Raw genomic sequence first — 26,276 nt, 5'->3', positions numbered from 1 at the left:
TCTTGCATTCCTATACACTAAGGATGAAAAATCTGAAAGAGAATTTAAGGAAACATTCCCATTTACCATTGCAACAAATAAAAATAAAAATAAACAAATGGGACCTAATGAAACTTCAAAGCTTTTTCACAGCAAAGGAAACCATAAACAAGACGAAAAGAGAACCCTGAGAATGGGAGAAAATATTTGCAAACGAATCAACAGACAAAGGATTAATCTCCAAAATATATAAACAGCTCATGCAGCTCAATATTAAAAAAACAAACAATCCAATTCAAAAATAGGCAGAAGACCTAAATAGACATTTCTCCAAAGAAGACATACAGATGGCCAAGAAGCAAATGAAAAGCTGTTCAACATCTTTAATTATTAGAGAAATGCAAGTCAAAACTACAATGAGGTATCACCTCACACCAGTTGGAATGGGCATCATCAGAAAATCTACAAACAGCAAATGCTGGAGAGGGTGCCGAGAAAAGGGAACCCTCTTGCACTGTTGGTGGGAATGTAAATTGATACAGCCACTATGGAGAACAGTATGAAGGTTCCTAAAAAACTAAAAATAAAATTACCGTATGATCCAGCAATCCCAGTACTGGGCATATACCCAGAGAAAACCATAATTCAAAAAGACACATGCACCCCAATGTTCATTGCAGCACTATTTACAATAGCCAGGTCATGGAAACAACCTAAATGCCCATCGACAGATGAATGGATAAAGAAGATGTGGTACATATATACAATGGAATACTACCCAGCCATAAAAGGGAAGGAAATTGGGTCATTTATTGAGATGTGGATGGATCTAGAGACTGTCATACAGAGTGAAGTAAGTCAGAACGAGAAAAACAAATATCGTATATTAACGTATATAGGTGGAACCTAGGAAAATGGTACATATGAACCAGTTTGCAGGGCAGAATCTGAGACACAGATGTAGAGAAGAACCATATGGACACCTAGGGGGGAAAGTGGTGGGGGTGGGGGTGGGATGAATTGGGAGATTGGGAATGACATGTATACACTGATGCATATAAAATGGATGACTAATAAGAACCTGCTGTATAAAAAATAAGTTAAATTAAATTAAAAAATCAAAAGAAGAAAAAGTTTACAAGCCTATTATGGATTAGCTCAACAGCCTGAACATCACTAAATTTTTGGGTATAAACTTACATTCAAAGGGTTGGAAACAAAATATGAAATTCTGATTGATGATATTTGCTATTAGCTTGAGAGAAAAGGAAGGAAGCTTCTCAGCCAAACAAAATATTATCACAGAATGCCCATGATAGACTATGACTTTGGTGGCCCCCAATGAACCGCACCCCTGCCCCGAGATTTATGTTCTTGTAGAGTCTCCCACATTGAGTCAGGGCTTGGCCACGAGACGAACTTTGGCCACTGAGCCATTAGCAAATATATTCCAAGGGTGGGGGCTTGATAGGCATTATTCCAATGGGGCTTGTCTTCCTGGAATGTTCCTTAGAACCCCATCGTCAAGCTCTGAGGAAGCCCAAGTAGCCATGCAGAGCATCCCACATAGGAGAGAAGTCAGGCCTTGGGTCAATAGCCCCAGTGACCTCCAAGTCAGTCACCAGCCCCAGCGGCCATAGGGGTGAGGCCATTTAGGAACCTCCAGCCAACCCACTACTATGTGAAACAGAAGGGCCTTGTGATCAGCTGGCAGTGTCAGAAGAAATAATAAATTGTTTTTAGGCCACTAGGTTTTGGGGTGGTTTTTTATCCCCCAAATGGATAACAATGGATAACAGAAACAATTCCTTTCCATATTCCTAATCTCATTTTGGTAAAAAAAAAAACATGAATAAGGGAATTTGTGAGAGGTGGCATGCCTTGATGACTAAAATCTCCAGCTCTGGAATCACACTTAACTGGTAATTTTGGTTTCACTGCTTACTTAGCAACATGGTCTCAGGAAGATGACTTAACTTTTACAATCGTATCTGCAAAATATGAGTAACACCTGCTTCAAGGGTCTTTAGTGGGCATTAGCTGATGGAATGTATATAAAATGTGAGCCTGCCTGAGCACCTAGTCTGTGCTGAAATCAAATATATTGACTGGTAATTTTTTTTTTTAATAAGAATGACAGTGGGTTTTTTTCCCCGTTTTTATTTGGCCACACTGCGTGGACTGTGAGATCTTAGTTTCCTGACCAGGGATCAAGCCCAGGCCCCAAGCAGTGGAAGCAGGGAGTCCTAACCACTGGACTGCCAGGGAAGTCCCTTGACTGGTACTTTTACACTGAGAACTTTAGAATGGATTCAAAATAAAACCGTGGCAATGTTTAGCAGTGGAGAAAGTTTAGGAACTTCAGAAGGTGTTATATGCCCACAACTAGTCTTAAGGAACAAAGAGATTGAGGCCTGCTGGAGAAACAGGACAAATTCTGGCTGCTTATATATTCAAGAGACTGCTCTACATTCTCAAGCCCTCCAAGTTGCACCTGGGTCTCTTAGCCAGGAGACTGCACCAGGCAGCACGGCCTCAGAGCCAAGAGAGTCACAGATTTAGCAAACATACTGCCTCAAAGCCTGCCGGCTGTTACCTGAAATGAGAGTTCTTGGGAAGGAGAGGACTCTAACTTTCCTCATTAGTTGAGTGATACAAGGAAAGTCTGCAGGAATATCCTTGTTCTCCGTTCCTGTGTTCTCCTCAGCAAGAGCACAGATGCTAACAGAGAGCCCAGATTCCTAGTATCTTTCCTCTGCTGATGGCATTCAGATGATTATGGTGGGTTTTGGCAGTTCCTTCCATTCAGCTTGCTGCTCACTGCTCCTCTGGCCTCCTGACATGGATGTTAAAAGAGAACAAATTCAATCCCACCCCAGTCACCTTTTCCACGTGTCTCCCCTGTGCTACAGTAAGGAAAGTCACCCCACAAAAGCAAGGAATGAGCTGCTATGCCATAAATGGGGCCCAGGGTTAGTTATATGCAGGAACATATCTGTTTCCATAAAGCAGCACATTTTCTGGAGAAGAGCTTCCCATTCATCATTAGAGGAAACGGCTCCTGTCAAGCTCTAGTCAAAGATAGCCAGTGTCCTACAAGCAACAACTTCCCAAACTGGAATATGGGGGCCCAGGGAGTGTGGGAGTGAAAGATGGGGGAGAGGAGCCCCCAGACCAGCAGGTTCCCAGGTGGCTTCCCTCCTCAGGGCCAGGCTTCCCACTGACCAGACTCCATCCCATCCCGCATGTTCATCCAGCTCCTTCGGCGGTAACAGTTTGTCCAGGAGTGAATGAGGCCAAAGTAGGCACAGCCCTTCTTAAACACCTTCTCCTCAAAGGGAAAAATTGTGACACTGATTCTTTCTGTTCTCACAAACCTCCACAAGTAACTGTACTGAGTATAAACCAGAAGGTCAACAAACATTACAGAAGGAAGGGACTTGGGAGGGAGCTTTCTGGTGAGAAGCACTCTGGGTCTAGAGGCGCCACTCCCAAAGGGGGAGGAAAACCTCAATCCTGGGTGACAGGCAAACAAGACAAACCTTTCTCCAATTATAAGCAATGAAAATAATAATATTTGGGGGCTTCCCTGGTGGCTCGGTGGTTATGAATCCGCCTGCCAATGCAGGGGACACGGGTTCGAGCCCCAGTCCAGGAAGATCCCACATGCCGTGGAGCAACTAAGCCTGTGCACCACAACTACTGAGCCTGCGCTCTAGAGCCCACGAGCCACAACTACTGAGCCCACAAGGCACCTAGAGCCTGTGCTCCACAACAAGAGAAGCCACTGTAATGAGAGGCCCATGCACCACAACGAAGAGTAGCCCCCGCTCGCCGCAACTAAAGAAAACCCGCACACAGCAACGAAGACCCAATGCAGCCAGAAATAAAATAAATAAATAAATTTAAAAAGTAATTAAGAAAATAATGACCTTTGGCCTCTGGTCATCTCTGCGGAAATGGGTGGGTCACACTGGCTTCCTACTAAATTGTTTAATTTGTCATTAGGATGAGTACAGAAGTAACTTTGCACCCAGAGGAGAGACATTTTCCCCTAATCTAGATTCTGAATATGCTCTCAGTGGTTCCCAAGGGCATGCAGGTTATGCTGAAAGAATCTGAGCACAGCCTTAACTCCTTCAGTGTAGCTTTTTGTGTGGGTTGCCGAGTTGCTGTTTCCCTTGCTCTAAACCTGAGAAAGCTGCCTCAAGAATTTGTAGGTCTTTTTTTCCTGCCTTAGAAACCTCTTGACACTTGTTCCTTGAAGATCTACAAGTCCATTTCCCCAGTCAAATAATTTCCTCAACTCAGCCTTTTAAAACCCATCTTTTGTATCAGATTTTTATTTTAATTTGAGATGAAAATTGTTTAACATAGTTATTAACTGGCAGAGATAGTTGGAAAAAACGAATCAACACCAGATTATTCAAAAGAATTTATGGCAATAAATCTTACTTCTAACTTCAACTGATACCTCCTAAATTAAGTTCCCTATTACATCATTTCCTCTCATCTGACATGCATTTTTACAGAATATAAGAGAAACATACTGAAACAAAAATACCTCCTGACTCCCTGCTTCGGCTGGTGGTCTACATCAGTTCGAGAGAGAAAGAATAGAGCATCTGGACGCTTTTTCAATCCCACAAGATGGGTCTCCCCAGGGTGGTGATGTATCTCCAAGTTCCAAATCAGCCCCAAGATATGAGAGTAGAGTCACTCCGCTAGGAACCTGAGAGTGGGCGATTGGAGACTCTGACCTGTCCTCTAGACTTAGAATGTAGGAGGAGAAGGAAGATGTGTGCAGAAAAGCTCTGAACCTAAACACACCATTGGAGTGACATGTGCTCTGGGAGATCAGGAAATAGAGAGGTGGCTCCTGGCCAAGGGAACCATGCAGGAGATGACAACCCACAGAGGCATTTGATGGGTTGGGAATGAGGTGAGAAAGACGTGGACAGGAAAGCTAAGTTCAAAACCAGGAACTGCAAAGAGAACAGTGTGCTTGGGAGTGGAAACTATGTCAGAGCACAGTGGAGTGAAACTTTATGTCAGAGCACAGAGAGACCATGGTGCTAAAAATCAGTTGGCCGGACAACAAGGTCTGACTGTATAGCACAGGGAACTATATTCAGCGTCCTGAGATAAACCATAAAGGAAAAGAATATTTAAAAATATGTTAATATGTTAACAGTCACTGCTGTACAGCAGAAATTAACAACATTGTAAATCAACTATACTTCAATTAAAAAAAAAAGACTAGTTAAAAAAAAAGTTTAGTAAAAACAAAAAAAACAAAACAGTCGGCCCATCTCAGTATCAATGAGCTCACTCAATACCCAGAGCTTGGTTTTTTAATGCCATTCTCCAATCAAAGGAACCAAGGTCCTGTTGATTCCAGGACTAAGGCAGGAAATAGGCAGGATGGACCCATTGCATCTCGTCTTGCCAGATGTAAGAAAATGCTAAAAACAAAACCAGAGGACAGACCAAAAAACCCAAACCAAACTGAAACAAAGAAATAACAACAACAAAGCCCATACAACATTGAGAGGGTTATCCCAAAGACACGCAGGAGCCAACAGAAAGAGCTCCCAATGGCCAAAGCTAGAACACTTTGAGTAATGAGAGAAAGCAGTATTGGATTATAACTCAAGGTATAAAATAAATATCGATGAGTCCATACCAATGAAAATAAATGACTGAATAAATTAATGAGTGGGAAGGAAGTGGTGATGAATTTGTGTGCAATTAACTCAGGAAGAGATAACTCTTCACAAAGTAATAGAGTCCACTTTCCATGACCAGGTTTTTTAGTTCTTTTGAGAGTATCCCACATTCAGGGATCAGAAATGAAACCTTTTGGAATGTGTAATATAAACAAGGCCCCATTTTCATGTAGATTAACACCCAGATTTTCAGGGATAAAATAACATCATGAAAACAGCTAACTATTCCTCACAGGTTTCAATAAAACTCTTAAACTCCTAAATTAACTTACTAATCTCAGGAAAAGAGAAATTTCACAAGTCAAGTTTTTGGTTTCTGCATTCAAATGTACAGTATAGCAAAGAGAATGAGCAGAAAATTTTCAATGGGACGGCTTTGATTGCATTTCATCTTCTGCAAACAAGCAATATGCAGGCAGACCTCCAAGATATCGCTGGTTCGGTTCCAGACCACAGCAATAAAACCAATGTTGTAATAAGGCGAGCAACATGGATTTTTTGGTTTTCCAGAGTGTATAAGTTATATTTACACTATACTGTAGTCTATAAAGTGTGCAATAGCATTGTCTTTAAAAACGACAATATTTTAAATAAAAACTACTTTATTGCTAAAAAATTCTAACCATCATCTGACAAGAATTGCCACAAACCTTCAATTTGTAAAAAACACAGTATCTGTAAAGCACAGTAAAGTGATAAACAATAAAATGAGGTATGCCTGAATTGTATGTTCTGTTCTTTTCACTACTCTACTTAATTTTTTTTTTTTTTTTTTTTTGCGTTATGTGGGCCACTCACTGTTGTGGCCTCTCCCGTTGTGGAGCACAGGCTCCGGACGCGCAGGCTTAGTAGCCATGGCTCACGGGCCCAGCCACTCCGCGGCATGTGGGATCTTCCCGGACCAGGGCACGAATCCATGTCCCCTGCATCGGCAGGCGGACTCTCAACCACTGCGCCACCAGGGAAGCCCTCTACTTAATTTTTAAGGAAATATGTACAACTGAATATCCCTAGATTTGCTAACCCTGGTGCTATGCCGGATCAAAAGAACTGACCCTTACAGCATAAAGAATTTAGAGACATCAGTTACTAACCGATTACGTGGAAGGAGACATGCTCCCGAATATTTCCATTTCTAGACAGAAAAATTCAACGGGTCAGAATGGAGAAGTTAAGGTACACACCCCTAACTGCTGCCTCTGATGAGCTTTCCACCCAGAGACTTTACACTTGATGGGTTTCAAATGCTGCTAAGCCCTCCACACCTTGAAAACCATTCTCCCAAAGTGGGAACACCAGCCTGCTCCTAAGAAGTGGGGTCACCACCTGTGTCTCTGAGAAAATGGCCAGTCAGGCCTGAGTTAAGGTTAAGCTGGTCATTTTGAAGCGTTAAATTAAAAAAAAAAAGCTTAAACCATTATCATCTTTAGGTTGATATTTTTGGAGACCTTGCCACTTAAATGGGTTGGTGACAACGGCCTACTAGATACTTGCTTGGGAATTGGGGAGGCTCATCTCTCAGGACACCTTGGGCAAATCAAACGCCTCAACTTCCAAATCTCCCAAAATGGCGCTCGGTGTGGGTGATATTTTCACGAAGCCACAGTCCACGTCCCTCCACCTGCTCTTCAAGTTGTGCTTTCGAGCAGAGCCACTACGACGAATTTCTCCCCGAAACGGTGCACTTTGGCTGGTGGAAGAGGGCAGCGAGCAAAATGTAAAGTTTCTCAGATGTCAAACCACTTCCCATAAACAGTTTAGAAAATAAAATAGTAGTTTCCTGGGTCTGGACTGGGCACACGGACGGGAGAAAGAACCAAGCTGCGGATGGGGGCGGTGAAGGGAAAGAGTACGGGCCAAGACCTGATGCCTGGCAAAAGCGAAGACCTGATTTCGGCCTGCACGTGACGGGCTGGCGGCTGCACGTCACAGCCTTTATACCCTCCTAACTCCCTACCGCCGGCCTCGCCCCTCACTTTTCTCTCCGAGACTCACCTCACGGGGTACTGAGAAAGGACCAGAGACTGCAAGCAGAGGGGCTTCCAACAGGCCCGCCCGTCAGTGTGCGCCAGGTTCAGGCACCGCCCCCATGCCCTACGCATCTTGGGAATTGTAGTCCTGCAGCCCAGCAAGCCTCGGCTGCAGCGCCAAAGAGACTACAGCTCCCAGAATGCACGGCGAGGGCCCCCGCCTCCCGCCCTGCCCCTGGGTGTGGGCCGAGGGTGGTCCTACAGCGCCGGGAAGATTGCGTGTTTGCCAGCACCTCCCGCCGGCGGAGCCCTAGGGCGGCCGGCGTGCCCAGAATGGTTGGATTCACCCTGCACACAGCTACGTCTCCACGAGATGCTGGTGGTGAGACTGGATTTCTCGCGGGCCGCCAAGGGGCCTGCCCCTCCGGCTGCCCGCGCAGGACTGGAGTACCTGGGGCTCGGCTAGCTCAGCTGCTGTTCCGCTCGCCCGCCCCGCCGCTCCGGCCACTCCTCCAGCTCCCGGCCCGGCCGGCGTTAGGAGTGCGGCCAGAGCACGGGGCTCGGCAGTTCCTTAGGCCTTTCGGGAGCGCACACGGAAGCACCCCGATGGGTATCTGAAACGTTAAAAACACTGCCTAAAATAGAAATACGGTACCTGGTACCTGGGTACATGGAACTTGCCTTCTGAAAGCCACCTTCCCGCCCCACCCCCCGCCAACCCCGCCCCACCTTGGGTTGCGGTAAATCTTCCCTCTGGACTGGACCCAGCTGGCCGCAGAGCCCACATCTTGGTCAGGCCCTTAGACGGACTGTTAGTATATAGACCTGAAAGCAGTCTTAACTGACAAAACAGGTATTAGATCATAGAATCTAGGGGAAAAGTCTAAGAGAGAATGAAGGGCCTGAAATGTTTTGTTTTGTTTTAAAGCACCCAAAAGAAAACATAACTGACCTGTATGCAGAAACACAAAAGATTGTGGTAACAAAATGATTTTTTTAAAAAACTGAGCCAACAGCCTTGCAAACAAATTTACCTTTGGTCATATTCTGAAAACAGGAGGATATACTTAGTGAGAAGGACAAAAATTTTACACATCACATTTCTGGGCCATAATGCAATAAAATGAGAAGTAACAGAAAGGGAAGTTAATGATCGGCTCCTCCAAAAAAAGATTATTTTACATAAGTTAATTCCTGGATCAGGGTGCAAGTCCAAAAGACAAACACAGTACCTATAAATATCTGTGCTTGCAAATATATTGTAATCAGATATATGCAACAAAGGTGAAAAGATTGAGCCGTCGGACTGGGAAGCTCGCTGAGTGCCCAGGTCCTGTTCGCTGGAATTCGAGCGCCACCCTGGAGTCATTCAATGTTATCTCAGTATGACTGGGAGCAGCGGGGAAGGAAGGAAGTACTTGGAAATGGAGCCAATGCAGATGCTGGTAGTAAATCAGAGGCCTCCTTCCTGCTGAGTCTGAACTTGGCCTCACAATCCTTTCCAGCACAGAGCCAGGCAGCCACCACAAATGGGCTGGTGTTGGAGGACAAGATCACAACTGTCCTGCAATAGCAGGCAGGGTGGAAACTGGCACCAGCAGCTGCAGAGGAAAAAGTTAACGGCCCCGGTAGAATGTATGATCCACCCTGTGCAAGGACTTGGGATCCCAGAAGTTCTGGCGAGGGCTCAGAGCCAGATTCCTTCATTTCTTTCCTCGGCTGTTCTTCCTGTGACTGGTATGGAAATCCACAAAGCACACACATTAAAAATGGTCACTCTGTGGGCTGTGTCAATACATGGAAGTATGTAAATGAAGGAGTATTTTAAGAGAACACAAAATAATTTGCAGGGTCTGATTAAAAGTGTGTCATGGGGGCTTCCCTGGTGGCACAGTGGTTGAGAGTCTGCCTGCCGATGCAGGGGGCATGGTTTCGTGCCCCGGTCTGGGAAGATCCCACGTGCCGCGGAGCGGCTGGGCCTGTGAGCCATGGCCGCTGAGCCAGTGCGTCTGGAGCCTGTGCTCTGCAACAAGAGAGGCCACAACAGTGAGAGGCCCAAAAGTGTGTCATGTATATTCATAAGTTTAGAAAGGAATTTGGAAATGGCTGAAATTGTTTTATAAAGCTCATTCTTTTAGGTTGTTTAAATTTTAAAATGTGTTTAGAAACACATTGGTATGTAAAAATTTAAATCTTAGCTATCCAGAAACTTCAAATATCTAGAATGAGGCATTTCCCAAAGGTCTGTAACTCAAGATATTACTGTAGTTTGAGAACTATTAATGCGTAATGCACTTGATGAAATAACATGCATTCACAGAGAAAGGAGCAATTGCTATAATATTGTATGTATATAATAATATAATAACTATATATATTGATATAATATGGAACACCTATAATAGGTGAGGCACTGCTAAAAGCAGTGGTTTCCATACACTCACATGTATGTACAACCATTACCACAGTCAATTTTAGAACAGTTTTATCACCTAAGAAAGAAACCTTTAGCTATCACCCTCCTATTTCCCGCCCCCCCACCCCCAGCCCTGAGCAACCGCCAAGCTACTTTTGTCTCTATAGATTTCTCTGTACCGAACATGTAACATAAATGGAATCATGCAATACGTGGACTTTTATAACTGGCTTCTTTCACTCACTGTAATGTCTTCAAGGTCACCCAAGTTGTATGTGTCAGTACTTCATTCCTTTTTATGGCTATCATAATAATATTAAAAATTTTTATCTTGAATGCTGGTACTTGAGAAAAAATAATTAGAAGGAAATGAGAAAGAAAGATTACTCTGGAGCTCCTAAAGTCCTTTCCACTACTCTTGCGATCTCTGGAGGTGGACAGCCCTGATTCTTGTTGCAGGCCAGGACTTAAAGGAATGGGAATACCAAGCTATGAGGTGAATTTGGGTTCCCAAGTGAATGTGAATGAGGCAGAGTGTAGAAGAAGGGTTATTTTACTGAAGGAAGGGGACAAAAATCACTGAGAGGAAAGAGGACAGCTGCCTGAAGCAGAATTAGCACAGCTGTGAGCAGTGAAAGGCAGAAGAAAAGGTGCACATACTTGGGTCCAGAGTCTGACGGGAGGAGAGAGTGTGATGAGATAGGACCAACAGGTCATAAACCTCCAATATCTCGAGTCGCCGGCCTTTGAGGCCTGGATGTCCCCTCAGTGACAGGGAGCCAGGACTGGGAGCTGGGTGACAGCTAATGCTCAGGAAGGAGGTCAGTGTGCAGGCAGCCTCTGTATGTACACCATGGGGGACTTCAGGGAAGGCCCGCATGCCTGCTGGAAGTACTCGTTTATTCAGTCAACAACCTCTTAAGTGCCTGCTGTGTGACACACTGTGCCATGCACTAGAGATACAATATCACCCTGTCCCTGCTGTCACGAGACTCAGCATCTCATAGGAACAGTATTTGTCATTTCTTTTCCATTTCCCCACCATCCCTGGAAGTGTATTCTACACAGTATGGGCAAATTGCAATCACTGTTGATTAATAATTGGAGAAATAAAGCTTTTGACATTCAGAATTTTTAACGAAAGTGCAGTATCTGAGATGTAGCATTCTATATCTTTGGCTTCTTTAAAGTTAGCCATACAGACAAAACAGAAAATGAAAAAAACTCTAAGTTTTCAATTTAAAAAGTTCACATTGATGTCAACAGGAGTTTATTTGGTTTGTTTGTTTGTTTTTTGCGGTACGTGGGCCTCTCACTGTCATGGCCTCTCCCATTGTGGAGCACAGGCTCCAGACGCACAGGCTCAGCGGCCATGGCTCACAGGCCTAGCCGCTCCATGGCATGTGGGATTTTCCCGGACCCGGGCACGAACCCGTGTCCTCTAGCATCGGCAGGCAGACTCTCAACCACTGCACCACCAGGGAAGCCCAATAGGAGTTTTTGGTTTGTTTTTCCTCAAGAGTATCTAGGTACTTAGGAGCTTTAGGTTTGTTTAAAAGGAAGCAGGAGAAAAGAAATGCATAAGTGACTCATGCCATATTTCCTTACATTTCAAATTACTGCAGTGGATTTAAGGGTCTGGAATTTGTTCAGTGACATAATTTGTTTACAATTAAAATGTGGATTTCATCTCCTTTATTCCTCTTGAACTCAGTCATAATCCTGAGCCGCCACCAAAACATTCTTATCTTGAGGTTGGGCTTCTCTCCCTGTAAATGTTGTTTACTGGAAAGGAAAAGAATTTGCCTTGAGTCAGTTACCCTTGGCCATCATGCTTGCTTTCACTAGAGAGTGTGAAGCTTCCTCCCTTCACAACTTTGTAGCCCTCTTTGCCCTGGATTCAACATGCTCAAGACCCATTTGAACATCAGTGACAGCACAGGGGATTGTATTCAAGTCAGATCCCTGGTGTGGCCTAAGTCCTGGGAACTTGCCAGAGTTGTTGGCAGTCATGTCCCTTTTTGGTGAATGCACATGCTTGTCAAAATTAGGAGCAGTTTGATTCCAGACTCAATTCCTCATGTTCTTTTTCCCAGCCGTGGCCTGCAATTGGTATTTCTGATACTAGAAATTTAAAAATGCTGGTCAGCCACAGGAAAAAAAAAATCCTGTGGTTTCTGAGCACTTCGAAATCCATCATGGCCTTGTTCTTTAATCACTCTAGAAAAAGAGAAGCTACATAAAAAAAGAAAGAAATATAGGGACCTGCAGCCAATCCGCGAGAAGCTCTCTAAACATAAAGGACTTGAGGACGAGGACAGTGTCTTCACATTGCTTCTGCATCCCCTGGCAAAACAATGTCACTCGTAGCATGCTGCTAAAGTGAGTGTATCTTATTTGAAAATTAAACCAGCATCTCTCCTCAGGCCCAAGGTGGGGACAGACAGTGCCCCAAGAGGGAGCAGAAGGTTGCAAGCAGCAAGTTTCCAAAAGTAGACCACTGCTTCGCAGCTGCTTCTTGGTATGGACCCATTCCCCCTTTCCAGAGATCAGTGAAAGGAAGGTGGGGCCCCAGGGGGAGGGAACTTGTGTCTTCAGATCTGTCAACCGCTGGGCCTCCAGAGGTTAAATTTGGAGGGAATAGATTAAAGGCAAACCACTTATTTTGCAGTTTGACCTTGGGCCCTAGTGGTCAGGCTGTGTTTTTCTGTTTCCCCCTGTGCGGGGGGTACTGTGTGCATTTAAGCACCAGTGTACATGTGTTTGTGTATAACTCAAGGGATCCAACCGTAAATAAGGGGAAAAGAAAATCAGTATTTATAGGGTTGCCTACTCTTTGCCAGGAAACTTGTAATTACCAAGTCCTTGAATTCTGGCATCCTGCTTGCAAAGGGTGTGCATATTAATTAGCTATTGTTGCATAGCAAATCACCCCAAAACTTAACTAGCTCATGGTTGAACTGCTCAACAGTGTGGGTTTAGCTCAGCTAGGCCATGCCTTTGGTTTCATCCAGGAACCAAAGTGAATGTGTGGTCTGCTGCTGGTTGACTAGGGTGCTCTGCTTCTGGTAGGTAAGCTGGCTGCTAGCTGGGCACCTGGGTGTCCTCCAGCAGGCTAACATGGGCTTGTTTTCATGGAAATCAGGGTTCTGAAAGAAAAAGAACATTCAAGACATTTTGAGCCTAGGCTCGAAACTGGCAGTGTCATACCTACTGCATTCTTCTGGCCAGAGCACATCAGGTCAGCCTCAATCCAAAGTTTAGGGGAACAGATTTCTGTCTCTCCATTTTTTACAGGAGCAGCTGTAAAATCACATTGCAAAGGGCATGGATAAAGTGAGAGAATACAGAATCATTGTTTTCACAATCAGTATCATTATACCTAAGCAGACAAGTTTTATAGAATGGTTCCAAGTGAAGTAACTTGTTGAAAAGCCACACAGCTACTAAACGGCTGGGATGCATGGAGTATTACATCCACCAAAGTCCACAATACCCAAGGCACTAGACCATCCTACAACTGCAACTTTCTCCAGCATCCCAGGGTCCTAGGAGAACACTTCAGAAATATAAGTGCGAGTCCTCTGTGATTCTTCCCATCTAGTGCTCTTCACCATAAAAATAACTGCCTCAAGAGAATGCACAGGACCTTTGAAATGATTTGAATAATTTGGAGAAAGGTCTGAGTTTAGGAAACCAAGGCCTAATTTATTTGTCTTTTCTAATCATAGAAAAACTTTGAAAATACCCATGATGCACTCCAAATATTTGCAAAGTCTTTTTATCCCATTTTGATATTGGTAGGCTATAGATAATTCTCAAAGTAGACTAACACTAGTAACTGGGACGGCAATGTCTATTACTCTGATACAAACACATGTGCAGGAAAGACATTCCATCTACTAAGTTTACCGAATCAGTAACTCTTGAAATATTCCTTTCATTTCTGCAAAGTTATTTTCTAGACGAAAAATAAAGGCTACAAGCTGGTGACTCCCTGTGACGGAGTTCGGGGTTCGAATGACCACCAGGAAGGGTATAGTCTAAGAGTGGGTGGGAGTGCGAGGTCCAAAGGCTGCGATGCATGCTGTTAACCACGCTGGCCACTGCTGGGCACAGGGATCTCCATCAATGACAATAGGGTGGGAGGGGTAGGAGGTGCTTGAACTTGCATGAACTACCGGTCGGCGGTGGGGAGTGCATGGGGACGAGCCAACACAAGCAGAGTGCGAGAGAGAGGACGCACTTGGGAGAAAAATACATGGGGTTTGGGCAGCAGGGAGTAACGGCGGGGATGCGGCTGCCTTCCAGGACCCCCTTCTAGCCACAGGGATGGCCAGGCCGGCGGGGAGCGGCCCATTTGGTGCGCTGTGGTGAGAGGGGGCGGAGGACGTGGGGCCTGCACCGGTCCCCGAGGGAGCGGAGGCGGCAGACACCGCCGTGGGCAACTAAAGGAGAAGGCAGAGCGGGAGGCAAAAACCCTACAGCACCCAGGTTCCCAGGCGGTCTCCCATCCAAGTACTAACCAGGCCCGACTCTGCTTAAGCTTCTGAGATCAGACGAGATCGGGCGCATTCAGGGTGGTATGGACGTATGCGGCGGCAGGGGCCGCGGGCTGCCTCTTGAAGCCCAGGTCCGCTGGCGCTAGCGCAGTCCTGCCAGCCTGGCGGCCAGCCCTCTCCAGCAGGGCCCTACCGCCCGCCCAGACAGGCAGGCGACAGGAAGTCTCTGGGACCCAGAGGTGGAGGAGTGGTGCGCGACCACGCAGCCCTGGGCGGGAGGCACCCTCCAGGCATGTCGAGGCTTGTCGCCCCGCCGGACATACCGCTCAACGCTCAAAGGGACATGGCCCCGGAGGCTTCAGAGCCCGGGGGCCCGCGGTATTTGGGCATCGCCCCTGCACGCCCACGCAGAGCTGGCCAGAGACCAGCTGCGGCCGGGCCGGCCTTCCTGCCCGGCAACAGCTGACCCGCAGCCACTGGGAGCCACCATTGAGTCGGCACGGCCCCTCAGTCCCAGCAAGGTCACTCTTGCCCCGACGCTGCCGCGGAGCACAGGACCCCGGCCCTCGTGGCCGGCAGGCCTGGTGATGCGGCCCCGCCCCCCCTGCGCTGCGCATGCCCCTCCCAGCTGTGTCAAAACGGCGGAGGGGCGACTTTTTCGGCAGGGAGCTGTGGAGAGACACATGGGCAGACAGGTGGCTGCCAGGTGGCTGGGCGCCGGTTGTGGCGCCCAAGTGCAGATCCAGGGGCTCGCGGGCTGCACGGACGGCAAACGGACCCGCGGCCATGTCTGGCTCCCGGCCAGCGACACACGGAGCGTCCGGTGTCCCGCTGCCTTCCAGGGCAGACTTCTGGTCGCCTGGCCGGCCAGGCCGGTGGGAAGCTTCCCCTCCTGCGCGCGCTGTGGTGGGAGGGGTCTGAGTAGGTGGGGCCCGCAGCGGGGCCTGGCGGGGGCGGAGCCTGCGGCTACCGCCACGGGAGAGTAAAGAAGTCTGAACGGGAGGCAAAAAGCCTACAGCACCCGGTATTCCCAGGCGGTCTCCATTCAATTACCAACCAGGCCCGACCCATCTTAGCTTCCGAGATCGAGACGAGATCGGGCCCGTCTAGGGTGGTTTGGCCGTAGACACTGGGGGGGTCGCGGGCTGCCTCTTGAGGCGCAGCTTAGCAGGCGCTTGGGCCTTACCGCCGGCCCAGCGGCCCGCCCGCCCCGGCAGGGCCCCGCCGCCCGCCTAGGCAGGGGAACGGAGGTCTCGGGGACCGGGGGGTGGCGGAGAGTTGGCGACCTCCCAGCCCAGGGCGGGTGGGACACAGCCAGCTTTTCGGCGCTTCGTGCCCCGCCCCAGATCCCACAGGCCGCTCACAGGGACGTAGCCCCGGAGGCTTCAGGGCCCGGGGCCCGCGGTCCCTCAGGCATCCCACCTGCCCGCCCACGCTGTGGTAGGCGTAGCCCAGAGGCAGACCGGCCCGGCCCTCCTGTCCGACAGCAGCTGGCCCGAAGCCACTGGGAGCCACCATTGAGTTGGCACGGCCCCTTAGACACAGCAACGCCACCCTTGCCCCGACGCCACCGTCCGAGCTCAGGACCCTGCCCCAGGTGGCCGGCAGGCCCGGGGAAGCAGCCTGGGCCCTCGATCCCGCTCCCGCCCACGGCCGCGGCGAAACGGCGGAGGGGGTGCTTTTTCCGGATGGAGCTGTGGAGAGACACCCCGGAAGACAGGTGGCGGCGCCGTGGCTGGGCTCCAGTGGCTGCGGCCAGGTGCAGCTCGCGGGGCACGCGGGCCGAACGGATGGCACCTGGGTCCGCAGCCATGTCTGGGTGGCGTCAGGCCGCTCCCGGAGCGTCTGGTGTGCCGCTGCCTTCCAGGGACGCCTTCTGGCCGCCTGGCCGCTCAGGCAGGTGGGGAGCGCCCCATCAGACGCTTGCTGTGGTGGGAGGGTCCTGAGGAGGTGGGGCCTGCAGCGGTACCCGGTGGGGGCGGAGACGGCTGCCGCCACCGCCACGACCGCCGCGGTCCACAAAAGGAGAAGGTGTGTAGCGGGAGGCAAAAAGCCTACAGCACCTGGCGTTCCCAGGAGCTCTCCCGTCCGCGACGTCTCCCATCCAAATACTAACCAGGCCCAACCCTGCTTAGCTTCCGAGATCGGGCCCGTCTAGGGTGGTTTGGCCGTAGACACTGGGGGGGTCGCGGGCTGCCTCTTGAGGCGCAGCTTAGCAGGCGCTTGGGCCTTACCGCCGGCCCAGCGGCCCGCCCGCCCCGGCAGGGCCCCGCCGCCCGCCTAGGCAGGGGAACGGAGGTCTCGGGGACCGGGGGGTGGTGGAGGAGTTGGCGACCTCCCAGCCCAGGGCGGGTGGGACACAGCCAGCTTTTCGGCGCTTCGTGCCCCGCCCCAGATCCCACAGGCCGCTCACAGGGACGTAGCCCCGGAGGCTTCAGGGCCCGGGGCCCGCGGTCCCTCAGGCATCCCACCTGCCCGCCCACGCTGTGGTAGGCGTAGCCCAGAGGCAGACCGGCCCGGCCCTCCTGTCCGACAGCAGCTGGCCCGAAGCCACTGGGAGCCACCATTGAGTTGGCACGGCCCCTTAGACACAGCAACGCCACCCTTGCCCCGACGCCACCGTCCGAGCTCAGGACCCCGCCCCAGGTGGCCGGCAGGCCCGGGGAAGCGGCCTGGGCCCTCGATCCCGCTCCCGCCCACGGCCGCGGCGAAACGGCGGAGGGGGTGCTTTTTCCGGATGGAGCTGTGGAGAGACACCCCGGAAGACAGGTGGCGGCGCCGTGGCTGGGCTCCAGTGGCTGCGGCCAGGTGCAGCTCGCGGGGCACGCGGGCCGAACGGATGGCACCTGGGTCCGCAGCCATGTCTGGGTGGCATCAGGCCACCCCCGGAGCGTCTGGTGTGCCGCTGCCTTCCAGGGACGCCTTCTGGCCGCCTGGCCGCTCAGGCAGGTGGGGAGCGCCCCATCAGACGGTTGCTGTGGTGGGAGGGTCCTGAGGAGGTGGGGCCTGCAGTGGTACCCGGTGGGGGCGGAGACGGCCGCCGCCACCGCCACGACCGCCGCGGTCGACAAAAGGAGAAGGTGTGTAGCGGGAGGCAAAAAGCCTACAGCACCTGGCGTTCCCAGGAGCTCTCCCGTCCGCGACGTCTCCCATCCAAATACTAACCAGGCCCAACCCTGCTTAGCTTCCGAGATCGAGTCGAGATCGGGCCCGTCTAGGGTGGTTTGGCCGTAGACACTGGGGGGGGTCTCGGGCTGCCTTTTGAGGCACAGCTTAGCAGGCGCTTGGGCCTTACCGCCGGCCCAGCGGCCCGCACGCCCCGGCAGGGCCCCGCCGCCCGCCTAGGCAGGGGAACGGAGGTCTCGGGGACCGGGGGGTGGCGGAGGAGTTGGCGACCTCCCAGACCAGGGCGGGTGGGACACAGCCAGCTTTTCAGCGCTTCGTGCCCCGCCCCAGATCCCACAGGCCGCTCACAGGGACGTAGCCCCGGAGGCTTCAGGGCCCGGGGCCCGCGGTCCCTCGGGCATCCCACCTGCCCGCCCACGCTGTGGTAGGCATAGCCCAGAGGCAGACCGGCCCGGCCCTCCTGTCCGACAGCAGCTGGCCCGAAGCCACTGGGAGCCACCATTGAGTTGGCACGGCCCCTTAGACACAGCAACGCCACCCTTGCCCCGACGCCACCGTCCGAGCTCAGGACCCCGCCCCAGGTGGCCGGCAGGCCTGGGGAAGCGGCCTGGGCCCTCGATCCCGCTCCCGCCCACGGCCGCGGCGAAACGGCGGAGGGGGTGCTTTCTCCGGATGGAGCTGTGGAGAGACACCCCGGAAGACAGGTGGCGGCGCCGGGGCTGGGCTCCAGTGGCTGCGGCCAGGTGCAGCTCGTGGGCTCGCGGGCCGAACGGACGGCACCCGGGTCCGCGGCCATGTCTGGGTGGCGTCAGGCCGCCCCCGGAGCGTCTGGTGTGCCGCTGCCTTCCAGGGACGCCTTCTGGCCGCCTGGCCGCTCAGGCAGGTGGGGAGTGCCCCATCAGACGCTTGCTGTGGTGGGAGGGGCCTGAGGAGGTGGGGCCTGCAGCGGTACCCGGCGGGGGCGGGCGGAGACGGCCGCCGCTGCAGCCGCTGCGGGCGACCAAAGGAGAAAGCGGAGCGGGAGGCAGAAAGCCTACAGCACCCGGTATTCCCAGGAGCTCTCCCATCCAGGAGGTCTCCCATCCAAGTTCTAACCAGGCCCGACCCTGCTTAGCTTCCGAGATCCGGACTTGATCGGGCCCGTCTAGGCTGGTTTGGCAGTAGGTGTCGGCGGGTCGCGGGCTGCCTCTTGAGGCGCAGCTTAGCAGGCCCTTGGGCCTTACCGCCAGCCCAGCGGCCCGCCCGCCCCGGCAGGGCCCCGCCGCCCGCCTAGGCAGAGGAACGGAGGTCTCGGGGACCGGGTGGTGGCGGAGGTGTTGGCGACCACCCAGCCCAGGGCGGGCGGGACCCAGCAAACTTTTCGGCGCTTGGCCTCCCACCCCAGATCCCGCAGGTCGCTCACAGGGATGTGGCCCCGGAGGCTTCAGGGCCCGGGGCCTGCGGTCCCTTGGGCATCCCACCTGCCCACCCACGCTGCGCTGGGCGCAGCCCGGCCGCAGACCGGGCCGGCCCTCCTGCCCGACAGCAGCTGGCCCGAAGCCAGTGGGAGCCACCATTGAGTTGGCAAAGCCCCTTAGACCCAGAAACGCCACCCTTGCCCCCACACCACCGTCCGAGCTCAGGACCCCGCCGCAGGTGGCCGGCAGGCCCGCGGAAGCGGCCTGGGCCCTCTATCCCTCTCCGGCACCCGGCCGCGGCGAAACGGTGGAGGGGGGGCTTTTTCCGGATGGAGCTGTGGAGAGACACCCCCCGGCAGACAGGTGGCGGCGCCGGGGCTGGGCTCCAGTGGGGGCCGCCAGGTGCAGGTCGAGGGGCTCACGGGCCGCATGGACGGCACCCGGGTCCGCGGCCATGTCTGTTTCGCGTCAGCGGACCAACGGAGCGTCTGGTGTGCCGCTGCCTTCCAGGGACGCCTTCTGGCCGCCTGGCCGCTCAGGCAGGTGGGGAGCGCCCCATCAGACGCTTGCTGTGGTGGGAGCGTCCTGAGGAGGTGGGGCCTGCAGCGGTACCCGGCGGGGGCGGAGACGGCCGCCGCCACCGCCACGACCACTGCGGTCGACAAAAGGAGAAGGTGTGTAGCGGGAGGCAAAAAGCCTACAGCACCTGGCGTTCCCAGGAGCTCTCCCGTCCGCGACGTCTCCCATCCAACTACTAACCAGGCCCAACCCTGCTTAGCTTACGAGATCGAGTCGAGATCGGGCCCGTCTAGGGTGGTTTGGCCGTAGACACTGGGGGGGTCGCGGGCTGCCTCTTGAGGCGCAGTTTAGCAGGCGCTTGGGCCTTACCGCCGGCCCAGCGGCCCACCCGCCCCGGCAGGGCCCCGCCGCCCGCCTAGGCAGGGGAACGGAGGTCTCGGGGACCGGGGGGTGGCGGAGGAGTTGGCGAACTCCCAGCCCAGGGCGGGTGGGACACAGCCAGCTTTTCGGCGCTTCGTGCCCCGCCCCAGATCCCACAGGCCGCTCACAGGGACGTAGCCCCGGAGGCTTCAGGGCCCGGGGCCCGCGGTCCCTCGGGCATCCCACCTGCCTGCCCACGCTGTGGTAGGCGTAGCCCAGAGGCAGACCGGCCCGGCCCTCCTGTCCGACAGCAGCTGGCCCGAAGCCACTGGGAGCCACCATTGAGTTGGCACGGCCCCTTAGACACAGCAACGCCACCCTTGCCCCGACGCCACCGTCCGAGCTCAGGACCCCGCCCCAGGTGGCCGGCAGGCCCGGGGAAGCGGCCTGGGCCCTCGATCCCGCTCCCGCCCACGGCCGCGGCGAAACGGCGGAGGGGGTGCTTTCTCCGGATGGAGCTGTGGAGAGACACCCCGGAAGACAGGTGGCGGCGCCGGGGCTGGGCTCCAGTGGCTGCGGCCAGGTGCAGCTCGCGGGGCTCGCGGGCCGAACGGACGGCACCCGGGTCCGCGGCCATGTCTGGGTGGCGTCAGGCCGCCCCTGGAGCGTCTGGTGTGCCGCTGCCTTCCAGGGACGCCTTCTGGCCGCCTGGCCGCTCAGGCAGGTGGGGAGTGCCCCATCAGACGCTTGCTTTGGTGGGAGGGGCCTGAGGAGGTGGGGCCTGCAGCGGTACCTGATACCCGGCGGGGGCGGAGACGGCCGCCGCCGCAGCCGCCGCAGGCGACCAAAGGAGAAAGCGGGATGCAAAAAGCCTACAGCACCCGGTATTCCCAGGAGCTCTCCCATCCAGGAGGTCTCCCATCCAAGTTCTAACCAGGCCCGACCCTGCTTAGCTTCCGAGATCCGGACTTGATCGGGCCCGTCTAGGCTGGTTTGGCAGTAGGTGTCGGCGGGTCGCGGGCTGCCTCTTGAGGCGCAGCTTAGCAGGCCCTTGGGCCATACCGCCAGCCCAGCGGCCCGCCCGCCCCGGCAGGGCCCCGCCGCCCGCCTAGGCAGAGGAACGGAGGTCTCGGGGACCGGGTGGTGGCGGAGGTGTTGGCGACCACCCAGCCCAGGGCGGGCGGGACCCAGCAAACTTTTCGGCGCTTGGCCTCCCACCCCAGATCCCGCAGGTCGCTCACAGGGATGTGGCCCCGGAGGCTTCAGGACCCGGGGCCTGCGGTCCCTTGGGCATCCCACCTGCCCACCCACACTGTGCTGGGCGCAGCCCGGCCGCAGACCGGGCTGGCCCTCCTGCCCGAAAGCAGCTGGCCCGAAGCCAGTGGGAGCCACCATTGAGTTGGCAAAGCCCCTTAGACCCAGCAACGCCACCCTTGCCCCCACACCACCGTCCGAGCTCAGGACCCCGCCCCAGGTGGCCGGCAGTCCCACGGAAGCGGCCTGGGCCCTCTATCGCTCTCCGTCACCCGGCCGCGGCGAAACGGTCGAGGGGGGGCTTTTTCCGGATGGAGCTGTGGAGAGACACCCCCCGGCAGACAGGTGGCGGCGCCGGGGCTGGGCTCCAGTGGGGGCCGCCAGGTGCAGGTCGAGGGGCTCACGGGCCGCATGGACGGCACCCGGGTCCGCGGCCATGTCTGTTTCGCGTCAGGGGACCAACGGAGCGTCTGGTGTGCCGCTGCCTTCCAGGGACGCCTTCTGGCCGCCTGGCCGCTCAGGCAGGTGGGGAGTGCCCCATCAGACGCTTGCTGTGGTGGGAGGGGCCTGAGGAGGTGGGGCCTGCAGCGGTACCTGATACCCGGCGGGGGCGGAGACGGCCGCCGCCGCAGCCGCCGCAGGCGACCAAAGGAGAAAGCGGGATGCAAAAAGCCTACAGCACCCGGTATTCCCAGGAGCTCTCCCATACAGGAGGTCTCCCATCCAAGTTCTAACCAGGCCCGACCCTGCTTAGCTTCCGAGATCCGGACTTGATCGGGCCCGTCTAGGCTGGTTTGGCAGTAGGTGTCGGCGGGTCGCGGGCTGCCTCTTGAGGCGCAGCTTAGCAGGCCCTTGGGCCTTACCGCCAGCCCAGCGGCCCGCCCGCCCCGGCAGGGCCCCGCCGCCCGCCTAGGCAGAGGAACGGAGGTCTCGGGGACCGGGTGGTGGCGGAGGTGTTGGCGACCACCCAGCCCAGGGCGGGCGGGACCCAGCAAACTTTTCGGCGCTTGGCCTCCCACCCCAGATCCCGCAGGTCGCTCACAGGGATGTGGCCCCGGAGGCTTCAGGGCCCGGGGCCTGCGGTCCCTTGGGCATCCCACCTGCCCACCCACACTGTGCTGGGCGCAGCCCGGCCGCAGACCGGGCCGGCCCTCCTGCCCGACAGCAGCTGGCCCGAAGCCAGTGGGAGCCACCATTGAGTTGGCAAAGCCCCTTAGACCCAGCAACGCCACCCTTGCCCCCACACCACCGTCCGAGCTCAGGACCCCGCCCCAGGTGGCCAGCAGTCCCACGGAAGCGGCCTGGGCCCTCTATCCCTCTCCGTCACCCGCCCGCGGCGAAACGGTCGAGGGGGGGCTTTTTCCGGATGGAGCTGTGGAGAGACACCCCCCGGCAGACAGGTGGCGGCGCCGGGGCTGGGCTCCAGTGGGGGCCGCCAGGTGCAGGTCGAGGGGCTCACGGGCCGCATGGACGGCACCCGGGTCCGTGGCCATGTCTGTTTCGCGTCAGGGGACCAACGGAGCGTCTGGTGTGCCGCTGCCTTCCAGGGACGCCTTCTGGCCGCCTGACCGCTCAGGCAGGCGGGGAGCGCCCCATCAGACGCTTGCTGTGGTGGGAGGGTCCTGAGGAAGTGGGGCCTGCAGCGGTACCCGGCGGGGACGGTGACGGCCGCCGCCACCGCCGCCACAGCCGCGACCGCCGCGGTCGACAAAAGGAGAAGGTGTGTAGCGGGAGGCAAAAAGCCTACAGCACCTGGCGTTCCCAGGAGCTCTCCCGTCCGCGACGTCTCCCATCCAACTACTAACCAGGCCCAACCCTGCTTAGCTTCCGAGATCGAGTCGAGATCAGGCCCGTCTATGGTGGTTTGGCCGTAGACACTGGGGGGGTCGCGGGCTGCCTCTTGAGGCGCAGCTTAGCAGGCGCTTGGGTCTTACCGCCGGCCCAGCGGCCCGCCCGCCCCGGCAGGGTCCCGCCGCCCGCCTAGGCAGGGGAACGGAGGTCTCGGGGACCGGGGGGTGGCGGAGGAGTTGGCGACCTCCCAGCCCAGGGCGGGTGGGACACAGCCAGCTTTTCGGCGCTTCGTGCCCCACCGCAGATCCCACAGGCCGCTCACAGGGACGTAGCCCCGGAGGCTTCAGGGCCCGGGGCCCGCGGTCCCTCGGGCATCCCACCTGCCCGCCCACGCTGTGGTAGGCGTAGCCCAGAGGCAGACCGGCCCGGCCCTCCTGTCCGACAGCAGCTGGCCCGAAGCCACTGGGAGCCACCATTGAGTTGGCACGGCCCCTTAGACACAGCAACGCCACCCTTGCCCCGACGCCACCGTCCGAGCTCAGGACCCCGCCCCAGGTGGCCGGCAGGCCCGGGGAAGCGGCCTGGGCCCTCGATCCCGCTCCCGCCCACGGCCGCGGCGAAACGGCGGAGGGGGTGCTTTTTCCGGATGGAGCTGTGGAGAGACACCCCGGAAGACAGGTGGCGGCGCCGTGGCTGGGCTCCAGTGGCTGCGGCCAGGTGCAGCTCGCGGGGCACGCGGGCCGAACGGATGGCACCTGGGTCCGCAGCCATGTCTGGGTGGCATCAGGCCGCCCCCGGAGCGTCTGGTGTGCCGCTGCCTTCCAGGGACGCCTTCTGGCCGCCTGGCCGCTCAGGCAGGTGGGGAGCGCCCCATCAGACGGTTGCTGTGGTGGGAGGGTCCTGAGGAGGTGGGGCCTGCAGTGGTACCCGGTGGGGGCGGAGACGGCCGCCGCCACTGCCACGACCGCCGCGGTCGACAAAAGGAGAAGGTGTGTAGCGGGAGGCAAAAAGCCTACAGCACCTGGCGTTCCCAGGAGCTCTCCCGTCCGCGACGTCTCCCATCCAAATACTAACCAGGCCCAACCCTGCTTAGCTTCCGAGATCGAGTCGAGATCGGGCCCGTCTAGGGTGGTTTGGCCGTAGACACTGGGGGGGGTCTCGGGCTGCCTTTTGAGGCACAGCTTAGCAGGCGCTTGGGCCTTACCGCCGGCCCAGCGGCCCGCACGCCCCGGCAGGGCCCCGCCGCCCGCCTAGGCAGGGGAACGGAGGTCTCGGGGACCGGGGGGTGGCGGAGGAGTTGGCGACCTCCCAGACCAGGGCGGGTGGGACACAGCCAGCTTTTCAGCGCTTCGTGCCCCGCCCCAGATCCCACAGGCCGCTCACAGGGACGTAGCCCCGGAGGCTTCAGGGCCCGGGGCCCGCGGTCCCTCGGGCATCCCACCTGCCCGCCCACGCTGTGGTAGGCATAGCCCAGAGGCAGACCGGCCCGGCCCTCCTGTCCGACAGCAGCTGGCCCGAAGCCACTGGGAGCCACCATTGAGTTGGCACGGCCCCTTAGACACAGCAACGCCACCCTTGCCCCGACGCCACCGTCCGAGCTCAAGACCCCGCCCCAGGTGGCCGGCAGGCCTGGGGAAGCGGCCTGGGCCCTCGATCCCGCTCCCGCCCACGGCCGCGGCGAAACGGCGGAGGGGGTGCTTTCTCCGGATGGAGCTGTGGAGAGACACCCCGGAAGACAGGTGGCGGCGCCGGGGCTGGGCTCCAGTGGCTGCGGCCAGGTGCAGCTCGTGGGCTCGCGGGCCGAACGGACGGCACCCGGGTCCGCGGCCATGTCTGGGTGGCGTCAGGCCGCCCCCGGAGCGTCTGGTGTGCCGCTGCCTTCCAGGGACGCCTTCTGGCCGCCTGGCCGCTCAGGCAGGTGGGGAGTGCCCCATCAGACGCTTGCTGTGGTGGGAGGGGCCTGAGGAGGTGGGGCCTGCAGCGGTACCTGGTACCTGGCAGGGGCGGGCGGAGACGGCCGCCGCCGCAGCCGCTGCGGGCGACCAAAGGAGAAAGCGGAGCGGGAGGCAGAAAGCCTACAGCACCCGGTATTCCCAGGAGCTCTCCCATCCAGGAGGTCTCCCATCCAAGTTCTAACCAGGCCCGACCCTGCTTAGCTTCCGAGATCCAGACTTGATCGGGCCCGTCTAGGCTGGTTTGGCAGTAGGTGTCGGCGGGTCGCGGGCTGCCTCTTGAGGCGCAGCTTAGCAGGCCCTTGGGCCTTACCGCCAGCCCAGCGGCCCGCCCGCCCCGGCAGGGCCCCGCCGCCCGCCTAGGCAGAGGAACGGAGGTCTCGGGGACCGGGTGGTGGCGGAGGTGTTGGCGACCACCCAGCCCAGGGCGGGCGGGACCCAGCAAACTTTTCGGCGCTTGGCCTCCCACCCCAGATCCCGCAGGTCGCTCACAGGGATGTGGCCCCGGAGGCTTCAGGGCCCGGGGCCTGCGGTCCCTTGGGCATCCCACCTGCCCACCCACGCTGCGCTGGGCGCAGCCCGGCCGCAGACCGGGCCGGCCCTCCTGCCCGACAGCAGCTGGCCCGAAGCCAGTGGGAGCCACCATTGAGTTGGCAAAGCCCCTTAGACCCAGAAACGCCACCCTTGCCCCCACACCACCGTCCGAGCTCAGGACCCCGCCGCAGGTGGCCGGCAGGCCCGCGGAAGCGGCCTGGGCCCTCTATCCCTCTCCGGCACCCGGCCGCGGCGAAACGGTGGAGGGGGGGCTTTTTCCGGATGGAGCTGTGGAGAGACACCCCCCGGCAGACAGGTGGCGGCGCCGGGGCTGGGCTCCAGTGGGGGCCGCCAGGTGCAGGTCGAGGGGCTCACGGGCCGCATGGACGGCACCCGGGTCCGCGGCCATGTCTGTTTCGCGTCAGCGGACCAACGGAGCGTCTGGTGTGCCGCTGCCTTCCAGGGACGCCTTCTGGCCGCCTGGCCGCTCAGGCAGGTGGGGAGCGCCCCATCAGACGCTTGCTGTGGTGGGAGCGTCCTGAGGAGGTGGGGCCTGCAGCGGTACCCGGCGGGGGCGGAGACGGCCGCCGCCACCGCCACGACCACTGCGGTCGACAAAAGGAGAAGGTGTGTAGCGGGAGGCAAAAAGCCTACAGCACCTGGCGTTCCCAGGAGCTCTCCCGTCCGCGACGTCTCCCATCCAACTACTAACCAGGCCCAACCCTGCTTAGCTTACGAGATCGAGTC

General features: G+C 56.6%; 4 pseudogenes; all 4 read right to left on the bottom strand.

The window, feature by feature from the left end:
* Positions 1-14,572: 14,572 nt before the first annotated feature.
* Positions 14,573-14,691, bottom strand: LOC132440133 (5S ribosomal RNA; annotated as a pseudogene).
* A 914-nt stretch (positions 14,692-15,605) lies between these two features.
* On the bottom strand, positions 15,606-15,724 carry LOC132440134 (5S ribosomal RNA; annotated as a pseudogene).
* Positions 15,725-17,696: 1,972 nt separating this feature from the next.
* On the bottom strand, positions 17,697-17,832 carry LOC132440129 (5S ribosomal RNA; annotated as a pseudogene).
* Positions 17,833-24,052: 6,220 nt separating this feature from the next.
* On the bottom strand, positions 24,053-24,188 carry LOC132440080 (5S ribosomal RNA; annotated as a pseudogene).
* Between the last annotated feature and the right edge of the window lie 2,088 nt (positions 24,189-26,276).

The sequence above is a fragment of the Delphinus delphis genome, chromosome 16 (genome assembly GCF_949987515.2).
Source record: "Delphinus delphis chromosome 16, mDelDel1.2, whole genome shotgun sequence".
NCBI classification, from domain to species: Eukaryota; Metazoa; Chordata; class Mammalia; order Artiodactyla; family Delphinidae; genus Delphinus; species Delphinus delphis.
This window is presented reverse-complemented; position numbering and strand designations above follow the sequence as displayed.